The 19,863-nt window shown below is 40.5% G+C and overlaps 1 pseudogene; it reads right to left on the bottom strand.

The window, feature by feature from the left end:
• LOC126474578 (para-nitrobenzyl esterase-like) overlaps nucleotides 1–7,965 on the bottom strand; it is a 54,416-nt pseudogene extending 46,451 nt beyond the window's left edge.
• Nucleotides 7,966–19,863: the final 11,898 nt, after the last annotated feature.

The raw sequence follows: 19,863 nt of genomic DNA on the forward strand, positions 1-19,863 counted from the left end.
ACTCTACGCTTCGTCTTCTGGTGGGGTATTTTTGTGGTTTATGGGGCCTTGGCGGATAGAAATGACGGGGAACATCGAAAAAGTACAAAGAAGGGCAGCTCGTTTTGTATTATCGCCAAACAGGAGGGACACTGTCAAGGACATAAGTAAACTGGGATGGCAGTTATTAAAACGAAGGCGTTTTTTGTTGCAACAAGATATTTTCATGAAATTTCAGTCACTAACTTTCTCTTCTGAATATGACAATATTTTACTGTCACCAATCCACATAGGGAGACATCATCATTACAATAAAATAAGGGATATCAGAGTGGAACGGTAGAGAAACAGTCTGACGGTCGTACGAAGTACGCTCTGCCATGTACTTAGGTATGAGTTGCAGAATAGTCATTAAGATGCAGATGTAAATGTAAAACATTTAGAGTAAATACTACTGTGTGGAAAGGACTTCCTAAAACAATATGACAACACGCTTACCTTCAAAATTCCTGCCATTGTTCAGTGCCATTATCAAACCGAAAGAGGCGATACTCAATGAGCCATTGCTTTCGCACTGTGTAATTTCCACTATGTGGCTTCCAGTGTATATTCATAAAGAATTTTTAGCATGTTATAATGTTTACTTTTTTAATCCGTTTTTGTAGGCGTCCGACTTTCAGTACCTGTAGGGGAACGGGAAATATTTACCGAAATCAGTACATTCACTGAACAATAAAAATAACACTACAAAAACAAAATACGCTAGATAGAAAGTTAAAATTCTTCAGTACGGCAGTGAAAATTGGTTAGTAATGAAACAAGGCTGAAGATGAATTCAAATTTCACACATGAAATTTCTGAGAAAGGTCAGAGAAGTTACATTAAGGTATCAGATTCGAAACGAATCATACATTGATATCTATAAATATTCGGCATAGATGACAAAATCACAGAGATTTTGAGGAAATAATAAATGCTTCAACAAAGAAAGTATAATTGAAGATGCTCGAAATAAGTACAATGATATAAATCAACGGACAGAAGAAACATCGGTAGACCCTTAAAAAAACGGCAACAACTGGAAGACATATATAGGCCGAGCGCAAATTGTGTGTAAATTCTGACAGAGAGACAAAGTTGACGACGATTTATATTGATAAAATGTTGTACTTTGAAAATGTTATGAAATTCTACTGCAGCGTTAAAATGTTTTCGTAGTTTTTCTTTAACCTCCTTATCTGAGATGGTCTTACCTTGGCATAGGCAACGAGCTGAAGAAGTAGGACGGAGTTCCATGCTGTCTCCGTTCCCGTCAAAAGAGCGATAGAATTCTGCCGTACACTGACAGCTACGAAACAACTGAGATCACGTCAAGCCGAGTGCGGCATGGAGAGCAGCGGAAGTTCTTAAGTACCCTCGACTGGTTTTAATGAAGTTGCACTATGGCTAGCTATGTTAATCAACTGATTTTTCCACGCCTTATGGATAACATCTGTTAAAGATGTGTTGATGAGATAGACTGGCGCCTCAAAGTCCTCCACCGTATCAGAGTAATTGCGATACAGAAATAAAGATTAAACTTACTGCAAGATGTGATCAACAGTTGAAATGAGACGAGTTTTTCGTATGCTAAACGGTTTTATATGTCGAGAGCTAAAAATGTAGATGTGAAAGGTCACAACTGTGCTGTTTTGTTGGTGTTTGTCGATAAACATAAAGTGTAACATTTATCGTGTACGGTATTCAATTGCTTTCACATCACCCTTGTGTTGTTGTTCTTATGGTTTTCATGCTACTCTATGCTGTGCAAGTCTCTTCATCTGCTTGCAGTATTCATCTCTTGATGCCCCTCTACAATTTTAATCCCCTCCCTCCCCCCGCATCAAATGGCTCTGAGCACTATGGGACTTAACTTCTAAGGTCATCAGTCCGCTGGAAGTACGTAAACCTAACTAACCTAAGGGCATCACACACATCCATGCCCGAGGCAGGTTTCGAACCTGCGACCGCAGCGGTCGCGCGGTTACAGACTGTAGCGCCTAGAACCGCTCGGTCACCCCGTCCAGCCCCCTCGCATCCCCTTTACGCCTCAGAATGTGTCCTATCAACTGATCCCTTCTTCTAGCCGGGCTGTGCCACAAATATCTTTTCTTCGCAATTCTTGTCATCAGTTACGGGATCTACCCACCTAATCTTCAACATTCTTCCGTAGCTTCACTTTTCAAAACCTTCTATTTTCATCTTGCCTAAACTGTTTATCATCCGTGTTTCACAATACATGACTACAATCCAGAAAAATTCTTTCAGAAAAGACTTCCTAACACTTAAATCTTTATTCGATGTTCACAGACGTCTTTTCTCTAGAAACGCTTTTCTGGCCATTGCCATTCGACATTTTGTATACTCTCTGCTTAGGCCGCCATCAGTTATTCTTCTGCCTAGTTAACAAAACTTATCTGTTATTTTAAGTGTCCTAATCTAATTCCCTTAGCATCATCTCATTTCATTAGACTACATTCCATATCCTTGTTTTGTTTTTGTTGAAGGTCACCTTATATCCTCCTTTTAAGACACTATCCATTCCCTTCGTCTGCGCTTCCAAGTTATTTGCTACCTCTGACAGAATTACCACGTCATCGGCAAAACTAAATGATTTTATTTATTCTCTCTGAACCTTTAACTCCTACTCCAAATTTTTCTTTGATTTCCTTTACTGCTTGCTTAACGTACAGATTGAATAACATCGGGGGTAGGCTACAGCTCTCCCTCACTCCTGTTTCAACCACTGCTTCCCTTTCGTGTCCCTCGACTCTTATAACTGCTGCCTGGTTTCTGTACAAGTTATAAATAGCACGAAGCTCCCTGTATGTTACTCCTGCTACCTTCTGAATTTCTACATTTTCAAAAGTTTTCTCTATATCTACAAATGCTATAAACGAACGTTTGCCTTTCCTTAACCTATCTTCTAGGATAAGTGGTAAGGTCAGTATTGCCTCACGTGTTCCTTTTACATTTCTCCGAAATCCATACTAATCTTCCCAAGATCAGCTTCTACCAGATTTTCCGTTCTTCTGTAAAGAATTCTTGTTAGTATTTTTCACCCGTGACTTATTAAACTTATAGTTTGGTAAGGAAAACATAGGTACAAAGAAGGTAGCTGCGAAGAAACCATGGGTAACAGAAGAAATACTTCAGTTGATTGATGAAAGGAGGAAGTACAAACATGTTCCGGGAAAATCAGGAATACAGAAATACAAGTCGCTGAGGAATGAAATAAATAGGAAGTGCAGGGAAGCTAAGACGAAAAATGGCTGCAGGAAAAATGTGAAGACATCGAAAAAGATATGATTGTCGGAAGGACAAACTCAGCATACAGGAAAGTCAAAACAACCTTTGGTGACATTAAAAGCAACGGTGGTAACATTAAGAGTGCGACGCGAATTCCACTGTTAAATGCAGAGGAGAGAGCAGATAGGTGGAAAGAATGCATTGAAAGCCTCTATGAGGGTGAAGATTTGTCTGATGTGATAGAAGAAGAAACAGGAGTCGAATTAGAAGAGATAGGGGATCCAGTATTAGAATCGGAATTTAAAAGAGCTTTGGAGGACTTACGGTCAAATAAGGCAGAAGGGATAGATAACATTCCATCAGAATTTCTAAAATAATTGGGGGAAGTGGCAACAAAACGACTATTCACGTTGGTGTGTAGAATATATGAGTCTGGCGATATACCATCTGACTTTCGGAAAAGCATCATCCACACAATTCCGAAGACGGCAAGAGCTGACAAGTGCGAGAATTATCGCACAATCAGCTTAACAGCTCATGCATCGAAGCTGCTTACAAGAATAATATACAGAAGAATGGAAAAGAAAATTGAGAATGCGCTAGGTGACGATCAGTTTCGCTTTAGGAAAAGTAAAGGGACGAGAGAGGCAATTCTGACGTTACGGCTAATAATGGAAGCAAGGCTAAAGAAAGGCGTTCGACAATATAAAATGGTGCAAGCTGTTCGAGATTCTAAAAAAAGTAGGGGTAAGCTATAGGGAGAGACGGGTCATATACAATATGTACAACAACCAAGAGGGAATAATAAGAGTGGACGATCAAGAACGAAGTGCTCGTATTAAGAAGGGTGTATGACAAGGCTGTAGCCTTTCGCCCCTACTCTTCAATCTGTACGTCGAGGAAGCAATGATGGAAATAAAAGAAAGGTTCAGGAGTGGAATTAAAATACAAGATGAAAGGATATCAATGATACGATTCGCTGATGACATTGCTATCCTGAATGAAAGTGAAGAAGAATTAAATGATCTGCTGAACGGAATGAACAGTTTAATGAGTACACAGTATGGTTTGAGAGTAAATCGGAGAAAGACGAAGGTAATGAGAAGTAGTAGAAATGAGAACAGCGAGAAACTTAACATCACGATTGATGGTCACGAAGTCAATGAAGTTATGGAATTCTGCTACCTAGGCAGTAAAATAACCAATGACGGACGGAGCAAGGAGGACATCAAAAGCAGACTCGCTATGGCAAAAAAGGCATTTCTGGTCAAGAGAAGTCTACTAATATCAAATACCGGCCTTAATTTCAGGAAGAAATTTCTGAGGATGTACGTCTGGAGTACAGCATTGTATGGTAGTGAAACATGGACTACGGGCAAACCGGAACAGAAGAGAATCGAAGCATTTGAGATGTGGTGCTATAGACGAATGTTGAAAATTAGGTGGACTGATAAGGTAAGGAATCAGTAGGTTCTACGCAGAATCTGAGAGGAAATGAATATGTGGAAAACACTGATAAGTAGAAGGGACAGGATGATAGGACATCTGCTAAGACGTGAGGGAATGACTTCCATGGTACTAGAGGGAGCTGTAGAGAGCAAAAAGGGTGCTATAGACGAATGTTGAAAATTAGGTGGACTGATAAGGTAAGGAATCAGTAGGTCCTACGCAGAATCGGAGAGGAAATGAATATGTGGAAAACACTGATAAGTAGAAGGGACAGGATGATAGGACATCTGCTAAGACATGAGGGAATGACTTCCATGGTAATAGAGGGAGCTGTAGAGGGCAAAAACTGTAGAGGAAGACAGAGATTGGAATACGTCAAGCAAATAATGGAGGACGTAGGTTGCAAGTGCTGCTCTGAGATGAAGATGTTAGCACAGGAAAGGAATTCGTGGCGGGCCGCATCACGCATCAAACCAGTCAGTAGACTGACGACCAAATATAAAAAAAAGAAGAAAAAAAAGTTTGCTAATATTCCCACTTGGCAGCACCTGCTTTCTTTGGAATTGGAATTATTACATTCTTTTTGAAGCCTGAAGGTGTTTCGCGTCCCTCACACATCTTGCACACCAGATGGAAGAGCTTATGACTGGCTCTCCCAAGGCTAGGTCTGACGGAATATTGTCTACTGTAGGGGCCTTGTTTCTATTTAGGTCGTTCAGTACTCTGCCAAATTCTTCTCGTAGTATAGTATCTTCCATCTCATCTTCATCTACATCCTCTTCCGTTTCTATAATGATGCCTTCATCTTCCTCTATATACTCCTTCCATCTTTCAGCTTTCCCTTGTTTTACTAGGACTGGTTTTCCGTCTGAGCTCTTGATATTCATGCAATTGCTTCTCTTTCCTCCAAAGGCCCCTTTAATTTTCCTGTAGGTGGGATCTATCGTTCCCGTGGCGAAATACGCTTCTAAATCTTTTATATTTGTCCTCTAGCCATTCCTGCTTAGCAGTTTTGCACTTCGTGTCAATCTCATTTTTTAGACGTTTGTATTCCCTTTCGCCTGCATCCTTTGCTGCATTTTTATATTTTCTCCTGTCATCAGTTACATGCGTGTGGTATCCAGTGATTTCTACTAGTCCTCGTCTTTTTATCTGTTTGATCCTCTGCTGTCTTCGCTATTAAATCTCTCAAAGCTACCCCTTTGTCTTCTATTGATTGCTTTCCCAGCTCCTAATCAATCAAGTGTGGTCAGGAACCATATCTGCCCACGCATATCTCACACGATTTAAAATCTGGTTCCGAAATCTCTGTCTATTATACACAAATCAAAAAAAGTTTAGCATCACCCCGGTTTTCAGGACTTCTGAAGATAGACACTGACTGTGGATATGTATTACAGACACAGTTCCTTTGACTGTTCAGAGTTGTCACTAAACCCGCCCAAAGATGTAAACAAGAATGTGTGAGCAGAGCGTATTAGACGGAGGGGGTCCGACAGCCGATCAGTTCCAATCATTTCACCAGGGAGGAGGTACACGGCTCTTGTTGTCTGTAGTCCAGCCATACCTAGACAGTCAATACCACTGTTCAATCGCGTCAACATTGTTACTTTGTGCCAGGAAGGGCTCTCAACAATTGAAGTGTCCAGGCGTCTCGGAGTGAGCCAACGCGATGTTGTTCGGACATGGAGGAGATACAGAGAGACAGGAAATGTCATGACATGTCTCGCTCAAGCCACCCAAGGGCTACTACTGCAGTGGATGACCGCTACCTATGGATTATGGCTCGAAGGAACCCTGACAGCAACGCCACCATGTTGGATAATGCTTTTCATGCAGCCATAGGACGTCGTTTTGCGACTTAACCTGTGCGCAATAGGGTGCATGATGCGTAGCTTCATTCTCGACGTCCATGGTGAGGTCCATCTTTGCAACCAGGACACCATGCAGCGCGGTACAGACGTGTGTGGGGCCGACGTACGACGCTGGTGGTCATGGAAGGCGCCGTAACGGCCGTTCGATCCGTGAATGCCATCCTGCGGCCTATAGTGCAATCATATCGGCAGCACATTGGCGAGGCATTCGTCTTCATGTACGAGGATTCGCTCCTCCATCGTGCACACTTGTGAATGACTTCCTTCGGGGTAACGAAATCTCTCGACTAGAGTGGCCAGCATGTTCTCTAGACAAGAACTCTAAGGGACATGCCTGGGACAGATTGAAAAGGGCTGTTTATGGAGGGCACTCTGAGTAATCCACGCCGAATCGCCGTTGAGAATCTGGACCTACCGTGCCTTGATGAACTTGTGGATAGTATGACACGACGAATACAGTCATGCATCGATGCAAGAGGACGTGCTATTGGGTATTAAAGGTACCGGTGTGTACAGCAATCTGGACCACCACCTCTGAAGGTCTCGCTGTATGGTAGTACAACATGCAATATGTGGTTTTCATGAGCAATAAAAGGGGTAGAAATGATGTTTATGTTGATATCTATTCCTATTTTCTGTACAGGTTCCGGAACTCTCGGAACCGAGGAGATGAAAAACTTTTTTTGATGTGTGTATAATCAGTCTGGTGCCTTCCGTTGTCTCCAGGTCTCCCTCAAGTGTACAACCTCCTTTTATGATTTTTAAAAGGGGGTGTTAGCCATGATGAAATTACGTTGTGGGCAAAATTCTACCAGACCCCTTCCTCTTTTATTCCTTTCCACAGCCCCATTCGCTTACGATTATTTTTCTCCCCCTTTTTCAGTTCCCAATCACAATTAAATGTTTGTCTCCCGTAACTATCTGAATAATTGCTTTTGCCTCATTATATATTTCTTCAATCTCTTTACGATCTGCAGAGCTAGTTGGCGTATAAATTTGTACTACTGTGATGGTTGCTGGCTTCGTGGCTATCTATATTTTATTTGACCTCTGAACAGATACCCCTCCTTTGTGACTTCAGGGAAGGTGGACATCATCCTTACCGCTAAATAAAAATTGAAATTTTTATTTTACCACCGCTTTAGGTAAACAAAATCACACTCATTGCCGACATTTATGATTTATTAGAAATTGGCAAGATAGAAAGAACAGATGACATTACAGAACCAGTTAGTAGATTCAGTGAAAAATGTTTTTCGCAGGAACAGACATCTCATAAATGAACAAGAATCACCATAAAGCAAGTAACTCTTTGAAATACGAACTTTCCTTCGCATGTAATTTTACCTCCAGCAGCTGAACGCAGCAATGACATCTTGACTGCGAAATTTTGCCCTGTAGATCGCTTATGTACCACGAGAGCGTAGTGAAAACTAATGCCTCCGAAATTTTATTCTGTGCTCAATATCGGTTCATGCATATTAGGGGAAGGTAGGGTAAGTGACAACTCTAAGGCAAATCGAATTTTCGGCAAACCATGGATACTTTTAGAAGCCTGTCGCTGACATATTACGAACCTACGTATTATAACGTTCCACACTGAATATTTATAAGCAAAAAAAAAAAGTTGAGTGAGATCTATATGTATTCTTCTGGAGCCTTACGTGGTGTCCACGTTTCCCAACGTAACCGGATAAAGTGGCGAGAGGCGACATACATACTCCGAAAGTGGACAGCAAGTATCTATTAACTGGAGTAGCGCTGCCGGCTTGTCGTCTTGCATTAAGCGTACACACTTTGCTGTACTTGCCCTGAACTGTCAACCATTTCATCCACGTTATAAATATGATAAGCAGGATGAAATTGCTTTTCTTGTAATGATTTAAGAATGTTGACTTTGTTAAAAGCTTGTCCTCTGCTCACTGAGGTAAGGTTCCTAATTAGGCTGCTACATTCACCTGCCATCTGCGACTGTCTCTTACAAAAGATGCGATATTTTCTTCCACGCTACCAATTGGACCGCTAATCTCCACAAATCGTTCACTGCAAATCCATAAAATCGCTCTTCCACTTCTAAAACGAAATCAGGAGTTTCTTGTTCTTGTATCATATTTAACACACTCTGTAAGCATCCCATAATGTTATTACCACCCACTGTATCTATGTTTTATCCTAGCACTTTTCTTTTTAGCCTATTACATGGAGCATGAAGTTGCTTTGCTGCAGTCTGGGACGCCAAGGTGTTCGGTTTTTTACCGAACAGATCGGCATTTCAGCCCCCTGTTCAGTGTTCGGCGTCGAAGTATGAGGGGTTTGGTATTTTTAGAATTCAATTCATATCCCTAGTTTAGACAGTCTATACGAAGAGGTCCGTATACTAAAATAAAAAAAACCACTTTGGAACAAACACGAAGTCAAGCTTCTACGTCCACAGACTCTTTTCTTGCAAAATCTTTTTAATCGGAAAAGAAACGTCCTGCATAAAAAAATTATCAAAAGGGAAGTGGTTCCTTGCAGCAATGCCTACGCGGAAAGAGTCCTGAGTGATTGAATCATTCATGGTCTGCCGTTAGAAACAAACAGAGCGTCAATATGATAAAAGCAGAATTACACATTCGTTGTAATTTGTGTGTGCAACACGTAAGGACCTTTACAAAAAATCGATGGAACCTTTAACTAACAATAAATTTTTTAATTTTTTTAAGTGTCGTGTTCACCCTCAGATAAGCAAGTCCTTCCGCCAGGTAGTGTTCCGTAATGTTGTCAATTTCATCTGGAAACCCTAGCTGCAGTAGAATAAGTCATTATAGCATTCTATACCGCGTCAATCACATTTTCTGCCACTTCAGGGTCGCACGATTGTAGCTTTGATCTCTGGACATATTTTCTAATTTTCTAGGCATCTTGTTGTCCTACTTTCTGTAATAATACCAAGCGGCTTTAGCAGACCGTTTAGACGCTGATTTTAGTATTAGGCCATATATAACAGAACAGAGATGGGCTTACATAACGTTAGTTACTTAATTCTCAATCATCGGAAAGGAATAGAATGATGGCTGATAGTGTAATGTTATGCGTGATATATGGAAGTAACTGACTCTTTCTGGAGTAAACAGATCAAAAATGACCTGTTGGGAAAAGTGGGCAACTCGTCCACTTTTCCCGATTAGTAGAGGAGCCACTTCTCCCGATTGGACACCATGTCGGTATAAATGACTCACAGATGGAACTATAAAACCAAAAAAACAAGGAATTACATTCGTAAGCCAAAATACATTGTCTATATATTGGTATTGTACAAAGCTATTACTTTACGTATAACTGAGGTAATAAGAATAGTACGAATGACTTACATCAGACCACTGAAAATCAGAAAAATTTTTACTAAGAAATAACGGAACAAGCTTCCTCTAAAAAACGCACTGACAACCGTGACGGTGTAGATTTAGTCTGATCTATTCTCGGTAGATAGCAGCACTGTTAAAAACATGAAGTATGCGAAGCCCACTTTTTCCCCTCTGGCCACTTTTCCCCATGTTCTCCTACACGGTTCGACTTACCGGCTTCGCCGACACGAGTTGCATCTTTCCTACCGATATAGGGTGTGTCCGTGCGTCAGAAAACTGAAAGAACAAATTCGAAGAGTTCGTCCACACATGAAGCGTCCTCTCCTTCAGCATGACAATGCCAGACTACACACGAGCGCTGCGACATTTCAACAATCCGACTCTTGGGTTCATTGTCGTAGATCATGCGTCATACAGCCTCGACTTCGTCCCATAGATTTTCATCTGTTTGCAAAACTTAAAAGAACAACTTCGAGGATTTTGATAGCGATGAAACAGTGCAAGCAGAGGTGAGGTTCTAGCTCCTTCAAGAAAATGAAACATTCTTTAGTGACGGTATCAAGAAACAGATTTCTCATTGGAAGAAATATGTTCGTCTGGAGGGTGACTATGCTGGGAAATAAATACGTAGACATGAAGAATAAAGATGTAGAATGTCAATGAAGTTTGTTTGATTTAAAAAGCTGTAAGAGTTTCCACGTAAAAATTTCGAAGGTATTACTTTTCAGCACTCTCTCGTACATGGTTTCATTATGAGCGTTTTCGTATATCCAAGGGATGTTGTGTGGATGTTCATCAGGTACACTTAGCGCCTTGGAGGAACGTTTGGTTTAGGTGGCTCACTAGCACACACTGCAAATCGCCAGAAAAAAAGATCTCCGCACCTCACATATCTGTCAAATACCACTTGCATTTTTGAGACATACGGATCACATTACTACACACGCAAAGTAAGTTGACACTCGGCTCGGTGGCTGATACAAGCGATTTTAAACAAGCTCCCACCAGCCAACGAGACCAGAGTCAATTTAGCTTGAGTATATAGTAAAATATGTGGTGGAAAACGCGTTTCATTTTTATTTAATAACTCAAAAAAATTATGTTGTATGAGAAATTACATTGAATGGGTTTAGTATTCATTTCAATGACTCATAGTCGCTCCAAGTAAGTTTTATGCCTGTTAATGAACACAAATTACGGGACTTATGATGTTTACCAGCATTCTCTTCCGTTAAAGTAGGCCGCTCGCCTTCGTTTATAAAAGCGTACTTCTCAGTTAGGATTTTAATGTGCACCACATTTACAACAACTTAAATATTTGCTGGGCCATAGCAGAAATCAAACGATCTCCTCATAACGAGCATTGTACTGAACTTACGTCCTTCTGTCATATTGAATGAAATTACTTATTATGGTGTTTAAAATGTATTGCGGAAGAGAAATTAATTTTCCTTTCATCATTCGATGTTAACTCAAAATATATCGAGAGTGATCCACCATGTAAAAACTCTATCAAGTGTCGCAGTTTGCAACATCTTATACAAGGGCTGTTCGTAAAGTAAGGTCCTATCGGTCGCGAAATGAAAACTACAGTGAAAATAAAAACTTTTTATTCGAAACAGTTAGCCACACCTTCCAGCTATCTCTCTAAACAGTCGCCATAGAAAGCAGACGCCTGTGCCTTCTGCTAATTCTTTACGCTGGTCTACCTTTCGTTGTTTGTGCCAAAATGTTGTCTTTGTAGCCAGCGGTTCATGTGAGCAGATATAAACAACGGAAGGAGCAAATTAAGGGCCATATTGTGGGTGATGAAACACTTCCCATCATAAACGCTGCAGGAGCGTCTTCATTCCCACTGCAGAATGCGGCTGAAAATTGTCATGAAGAAAGAAACGCGTGGCATTTATGTTATGTGGGCTGCATAGCTTCAGGCGAAATCTCTCGCCAGACCCACATACCTGGTGAGAGACACTGTTGTTTTAGACATTTCTATGTGATTGCTTTGCGCTCGGAACTGAAAAGAGGGATGTGAAGGGATCGACAGGCACACTAAAGACACTGCCAAACTCATTTGTGCAAAGTTCTATCACATTTTCATATTGGTTTCCATTTCGCGACTGACCGGACTTTACTTTCTGAATATGACTCGTAATAACACGACTGTAGCCGTTTGCAAATATCAGTCTGTCTTCTAACGACAATTATTTTCAGCGAGCGATAATCTAGTGATGTTCCTTTTACTGTAGATATAATGTCACATATGGTAAATGGTGTGGACTTATAGTTGAATTCGCTTGGGTACTGTCAGTCCTGAAAACACAATGCCACATGTGAATATATTACTCACAAGTGTACAAATACGTGCCTTAATAAGCCGTCCTACTATCGTTCTATATCCACTACATTTAAGGCATTTCTGATAAAATACACCTAACAGACCTAAGAAATATATATAGTTTTCCAATGTAGATGTCACACTGATACGACCGCTGATGTGATATAAAAAGGTACATGTTTCATCTGATTGGGAAGCCTCGTTACATTGTCCCATTAGTCAATGAATATCCCTAACTGACAATATCGCTGACCAATGACAGTAGAAGCGCAAGTCGGCTGGTTTCGGACTCAATTTCCCAGGTCGTACATCACATGTTGTTATCTGTTCTGTTCCACTGCACAGGAAAGCAAACGATGTTTACATCTTTGAATGTGATGTACCTCTTGTTGTTCACAATTTGTCTTTTTCGATAGACACTAACAACGGCAAAATATGAGTAAGAAACTTGCCCCTCGCGTTTGATTTCTTCTCAGCTACTGCGAAACTACCTCTTTAATTATTTTTATTAAACACTGACCTACAGAACTTCCCCTGACAAAGACAACTCAAACTTAACTTATTCATTTATTACCCACAATATACAAGCCCAACTCTGTCTGACTGCTATACATTGACAACATGATTTTCAATAATTAACACAAGAGAATGGCCCTGAATGGCAAGAAATCCTAACAATAATACAAATTGAAAAAATATGAAATTAAAGAAATATGAAACTACTTCCAACTCTGTTAATTGCCTAAACTCATTTCAGTCACGAATCCCAACAGTGCAAACCCCATTCTTTTTCATAAGACACTTACCGCACAGAAAATATTCATATCATGAACTATAGCAATTACAGCAAGTAGCAACTACAACCAGCTAAATAAAAAGATTCTAACTACTACAGACTCTAACTACTACGAGGCATATGGTTAGAGAAAGAAAGATTTTGTTGAAGAGCAAACAGTGTATTTAGAAAATTTTACCTCACTCATGTGACATCCAGTTCCCAGAATTATATATTTGTCAATAGTTCCACTGCTCAAACTTTATCTACCAAACATCCATCATCATACAATTCCTTGCCTATTTTCTTACAAACACATCATTTCATCTCACTTTACAATGCATACCCTACCAACACAAGAGTCTCCCCTAAGCATATCATGTCCATACACTTCCAAAATATCATGTCCATACACTTGGCAAAAGATTCCGGAAAAATCCACCATTCGGATCTCCGGGAGGGGACTGCCAAGGGGGAGGGTACCATGAGAAAAAGACTGAATAATCAATGAAAGAATAACGTTCTACGAGTCGGGGCGTGGAACGTCAGAAGCTTGAACATGGTAGAGAAACTAGAAAATCTGAAAAGGGAAATGCAGAGGCTCAGTCTAGATATAGTAGGGATCAGTGAAGTGAAGTTGAAAGAAGACAAGGATTTCTGGTCAGATGAGCACAGGGTAATATCAACAGCAGCAGAAAATGGTATAACAGAAGTAGGATTCGTTATGAATAGGAAGGTAGGGCAGAGAGTGTATTACTGTGAACAGTTCAGTGACAGGTTTGTTCTTATCAGAATCGACAACAAACCAGCACCGATAACGATATTTCAGGTATACAGGCCGACGTCGCAAATTGAAAATGAAGAGATAGAGAGAGTGTATGAGGATATTTAAAGGGTAATACAGTAGATAAAGGGGATGAAAATCTAGTAGTCATGGGGGACTGGAATGCAGTTGTAGGGGAAGGAGCAGAAGAAAAGGTTACAGGAGAATATGAGATTGGGACAAGGAATGAGAGAGGAGGAGGATTAATTGAGTTCTGTAACAAGTTTCAGCTAGTAATAGCGAATACTCTGTTCAAGAATCACAAGAGGAGGAGGTATACTTGGAAAAGGCCGGGTGATACGGGAAGATTTCAATTAGATAACATCATGATAAGACAGATATTTCGAAATCAGGTACTGGATTGTAAGGTGTACCCAGGAGCAGATATAGACTCCGATCGCAACATAGAAGTGATGAAGAGTAGGCTGAAGTTCAAGACATTAGTCAGGAAGAATCAATACGCAAGGAAGTGGGATATGGAAGTACTAAGGAATGACGAGATACGTTTGAAGTTCTCTAAGGCTATAGATAGAGCAATAAGGAATAGCTCAGCAGGCAGTACAGTTGAAGAGGAATGTACATCTCTAAAAAGGGCCATCACAGAAGTTGGGAAGGAAAACAGGTACAAAGAAGGTAACTGTAAAGCAACCACGGGTAACAGAAGAAATATTTCAGCTGGTTGATGAAAGAATAAAGTACAAAAATGATCCGGGGAACTCAGGAACACAGAAATACAAATCGCTGAGGAATGAAGTAAATAGAAAGTGGAGGGAAGCTAAGACGAAATGCCGGCAGGAAAAATGTAAAGACAGACACAGCATACAGGACAGTCAAAACAATCTAAGATGACATTATAAGAGATGGTGGTAACATTAAGAGTGCAACGGGGATTCCACAGTTAAATGAGGAGGAGAGAGCGGATAGGTGGAAAGAATAAATTGAAAGCCTCTATGAAGGGGAAGATTTGTCTGATGTGATAGAATAAGAAACCGGAGTCGATTTAGAAGAGATAGGGGATCCAGTATTAGAAACAGAATTTAAAAGAGCTCTGGAGAACTCAAGATCAAAAAAGACAGAAGGGATAGATAACATTGCATCAGAATTTTTAAAATCATTGGTTGAAGTTGCAACGAAACGACTATTCACGTTCGTGTGTAGAATGTATGAGTCTGGCGATATACCACCTGACTTTCGGAAAAGCTTCATCCACACAATTCCGAAGACGGCAAGAGCTGACAAGTGCGAGAATTATCGCACAATCAGCTTAACAGCTCATGCATCCAAGTTGCTTACAAGAATAATATAGAGAAGGATGGAAAAGAAAATTGACGATGCGCTAGATGACAATCAGTTTGGGTTTAGGAAAGGTAAAGGCACGAGAGAGGCAATTCTGGCGTTGCGGTTAATAATGGAAGCAAGATTAAAGAAAAATAAAGACATGTTCACAGGATTTGTCGACCTGGAAAAAGCGTTCGACAATGTAAAATGGTGCAAGATGTTCGAAATTCTGAAAAAGTATGGGTAAGCTATAGGGAGAGATGGGTCATATACAACATGTATAACAGTCAAGAGGGAATAGTAAGTGTGGACAACCAAGAATGAAGTGCTCGTATTAAAGATAAGGATGTTGTCTTCGCCCCTATTATTCAGTATGTACATCGAGGAAGCAATGATGGAAATAAAAGAAAGGTTAAGGAGTGGAATTAAAATTCAAGGTGAAGGGATATTAATGATACGATTCGCTGATGACATCGCTATCCTGAACGAAAGAGAAGAAGAATTACATGATCTGCTGAACGGAATGAACAGTCTAATGAGTACACAGTATGGATTGAGAGTAAATCGAAGAAAGACAAAGTTAATGAGCAGTAGTAAAAATGAGAAGACCCAAAAAGTTAACATGAGGATTGATAGTCACGAACTACATGAAGTTAAGGAATTGTGCTACCCAGGCAGTAAAATAACCAATGACGGACGGAGCAAGGAGGACATCAAAAGCAGACTATCAATGGCAAAAAGGGCATTCCTGGCCAAGAGAAGTCTACTGATATCAAATATTGACCTTAATTCGGGGAAGAAATTTCTGAGAGTGTACGTCTGAAGTACAAACTTGTATGGCAGTGAAACATGGACTGTGGGAAAACCGGAACAAAAGAGAATCGAAGCATTTGGGATGTGGTGCTACAGATGAATGTTGAAAATTAGGGGAACTGATGAGGTAAGAAATGAGTAGGTTCTGTGTAGAATGGTAGAATGGGAGAGGAAAGGAACATGTGGGAAACACTAATAAAGAGACGGGGCAGGATGTTAGGACATCTGTTAAGACATGTTGGAATGACTTCCATGGTACTAGAGGGAGCTGCAGAGAGCAAAAACTGTAAGATTGGAATACATCCAGCAAGTGATTGAGGACGTAGGTTGCAAGTGCTACTCTGTGATGAAGAGGCTAGCACAGGAGAGGAATTCGTGGCGGGCCGCATCAAACCACTTAGAATACTGATAAAAAAAGAAGAAAGAAACACTTCCCTATCCACTCTCTAGCTACTAGTCCGACCAACGACAGAATCTCTTGCCGAGGGCACAGAGCGGTATCAGCGATATTAATACAGTCTATAGCGCTGCAACATACAAACAGGCTACTTACATCTGCTGTTCTCAGTCTCGAACTCACACAGCAAACACTACTGTTCTCAGCCACGAACCCATCACAGCAAACACTGCTTCAAACCCACTTAAACCAGAAGATTTTTCTGTTGTTGGCAAAAACTGTCGAGAAAAGAGTTGTTAATGAGTGTGACGCAAATTATACGTGATTTTTGTTCATAGTAAACACTAGTGACATACTGAAACTTGTTTACTTCGCTTCCTTTCATTCCTTGATGCCATGTACTGTTGTAGTTCAAGACCGCGAACATCGTGCAGAACTGACATTTTCTGTGCAAAAGCAAGACAACTCGGTAGTGGGAAACGAGGGTTAAATCTCGGAACTCATATAGTCCTCTACTTTGAGACTTGGGATACTTATACTGACATCGCAATATATTTACATCCAAATGAGATGACTGGCAACAAGGAGTTTTTTTAGTAGTCGTCAAGTACAAGTGACTGTCACAACTACAGATATGACAGAGGTTTTCTGATGCTAATGATTGTGTAAAATTCTTATTTTAAAAGGTGAATAATGGACCTGATTGTACTACAGCAGCTTAATTTGCATACCTGATACGTCAATTAACAGGGGTGAAAAGGGAAATTGTGTCTGGTCAATTAAGACTAAGCTTGCAGTCTGTGTCGTGTGTTTATTGATTTCAGGTACTTCCACGTGTTATCTCTGTGCTTTTCGTAGCAGTAGTATGCCTACTTGCTACATGGTCTACAGTTCAGGTTTCTGCCACTAGTTGTCGCCGTTGTTGTAGCGCTACATTCACTGGTGGTGGCAGGAAATTCAAAATTGCAAAATGGCGAATGATGGGAAATTCAGAAATCAAATACAGTGCTGGTTTCAAATTTATAAATGCAAGATTACACAGACGAAATATTAAGAAGTGCAAGATACAGGGGAATTTTTTAAAAAAAATGTAAGAGAGATCAAAAAATTGAAGAATAAAAAAAAATCAATATTTTGGAACTATCCCAGGTGTGCTTTGCAACCTCTCCCTCTCTCTCTCTCTCCCATCTCCCTTAACCCTTACCCTCTCCGTTTCCCTCTTCCTGTCTCTGTCCCCGATCCTCTCCTTCACCCTCTGCCTCACCATCACCCTTTCCTGCCACTCCTTTCCGACCTCCCCTTCAATCTCACCCCAGTACTTTACAGTCCATTAAAATGAAACTGCCAACCGCAATGTAGAATCAGAGCTGCCATTGTGTCTGTGCTTAAAATATCTGAATGACGAATTTTTGTGTCATCTTCAAGAACGTTTATCCTACAAATTGTGTAAAGCGTGCAACTTGCAGTATTTCCACATCTAAAGTACATCAGCAAACACACACACACACACACACACACACACACACACACACACACACACTATATGTGCAATGAGCATACAGGTTAAGCAGAACTAGTGAATGTGCGATACGCAATTACTGTATCATATATGGCGTAAGGTCTAACGAACACTCAAATTAATTATTCTGACATCTAAATCGTTCTATGGCTCTTGTCAAATGTCACAGTGTTAATTCAGTGCGTAAAATATCACCAGCAATACAAAAAATGGAATGTTTACGTCAAGTGTCAATTTCATTTTCCATGCGCCCTTGCGCGCGCCTACGCACACACACACACACACACACACACACACACACACACACACACACACACAAATTCGTCAAATATGGCCTAAAAGATAATTTTGAACGCTCAAAGTAAGAGTGCCAATGCAATATTTTATGTGTAAGAACATCTGGCTCGGAAATGACGTGCTAAATAGGGAGTTCACATTTTTAGCTAGACCTAAATTAAGCAATGTAGCAGAACGAACCTGACCAAGCAGAAAATACTTGTTGGCTAAAATACTATGCTAAGCAGACAAAGGTACAAAGTAATAAGGAGTCTGAGTCACTACCAGCTAGAGGAAGGATGTACTTAATTACACTACAATGTAAATGTTTCATGTGAAATAAGGTACAATTTTATAAAAAGTTTATTTTTCTTGTTGCGCCTACTGTCGTAATTTTAGGCGTGCACGAATCTTTCAAAAAGAGTAACATAATTTTCATTTTCATTTATTTCATATTACATACCATTAAAATCTATCAGCCATGTTGATGTAGCAGATTAGTTAAACACAGAGTGCTTCGCGAAAATTCTAGGTTGTGGTTACATTGGGGTGACTTCAGTGATGAAGAGAATTCTGTGATCGATGGAGCTTTTCCATGGAATTGCAGGTTCTGTCAAAAAGACTGGAAAATTAAAGAATAGGAGGTGAAGTTTTGTACCATTCAGGCAGAGTTTGAAACCATGAAAACTGAATTACGACACCTGAAGGGGGAGCCAGCACGGTTACTCAGCGTGTTCAGAGGGTTAGCTGCCCTCTGTAATAACAAGAAAAAAAAACTGAGTTGATGGATCAACGACGAGCTGAAACGGATGTCTTGCGACGTCCGCCCCGAGCAGACACAACGAACGAAAACAAAAAAAATGAGATTATTTTTTTTTTTAAAAAAAGGGGGGGGGGCAAAAGAGAAGGGCTACTGGGAAAAGGCAACAAGGAAAAGGACAACCAAGGGAAAGTTTTGTTAGCAAATTCGAAATTCAATGGTGCAATATATATTGCTTGCTGCCACAATTACAGAAGGAAGTGCCTTATACGGATTTAGAGAAAGGTAGTAGGCGACACAACAATTTCAAGAAATTTACTGATAAGTGGGGTGAAATACAGAACATGAAAACAAGATTTCTGCTGATGGGTAGCGCTCATGAGAGGATGAAACCAGGAGCTGCAGGAAAAACTGGATGCAGCACATCTGGTCACAAGTTTTGTGAAACCAAGTGCTAGTCTTAGCCAGGTTAGCAGCAAACGTAGGACAAATATGTAAGCATTTTAACAATGATTATCAGGTGTACATAGTTGGGGACGCTGGGAACAGCCTAGCTAAAAACAAAAAATGCAGTACTAGGCGTGATCTGGACGTAATAGAAGCAGCTATTGAGCACACGAGGATGGGTTTTGTGGAGATTCTGTGGCCCAGGACTGCTCCTGGATTACCTCTGCTGTAAAGCACGTAAACATGGAGCTGAGTGTGATGCTTCAGATGAATGATAAATCTGGTGCTCTTGTAGTAGTGGTTATAGGAAGATGGGGATACACTGTGCTTGTGGCATTCACTTGAATGGTAGGGGTAAGGACAAGTTAGCATATCTATCAGCAGAAAAGATAAGGGAGGGGAGGGGTACACCAGCACACAAAGGCAAATTCCTGTATTTATAATGGTTAGGCGAGACACTACCTACAGGAAAAATGCAGAATTCAGACAAACAACGTTAAAGG

The sequence above is a fragment of the Schistocerca serialis genome, chromosome 4, assembly GCF_023864345.2.
Source record: "Schistocerca serialis cubense isolate TAMUIC-IGC-003099 chromosome 4, iqSchSeri2.2, whole genome shotgun sequence".
NCBI lineage: Eukaryota > Metazoa > Arthropoda > Insecta > Orthoptera > Acrididae > Schistocerca > Schistocerca serialis.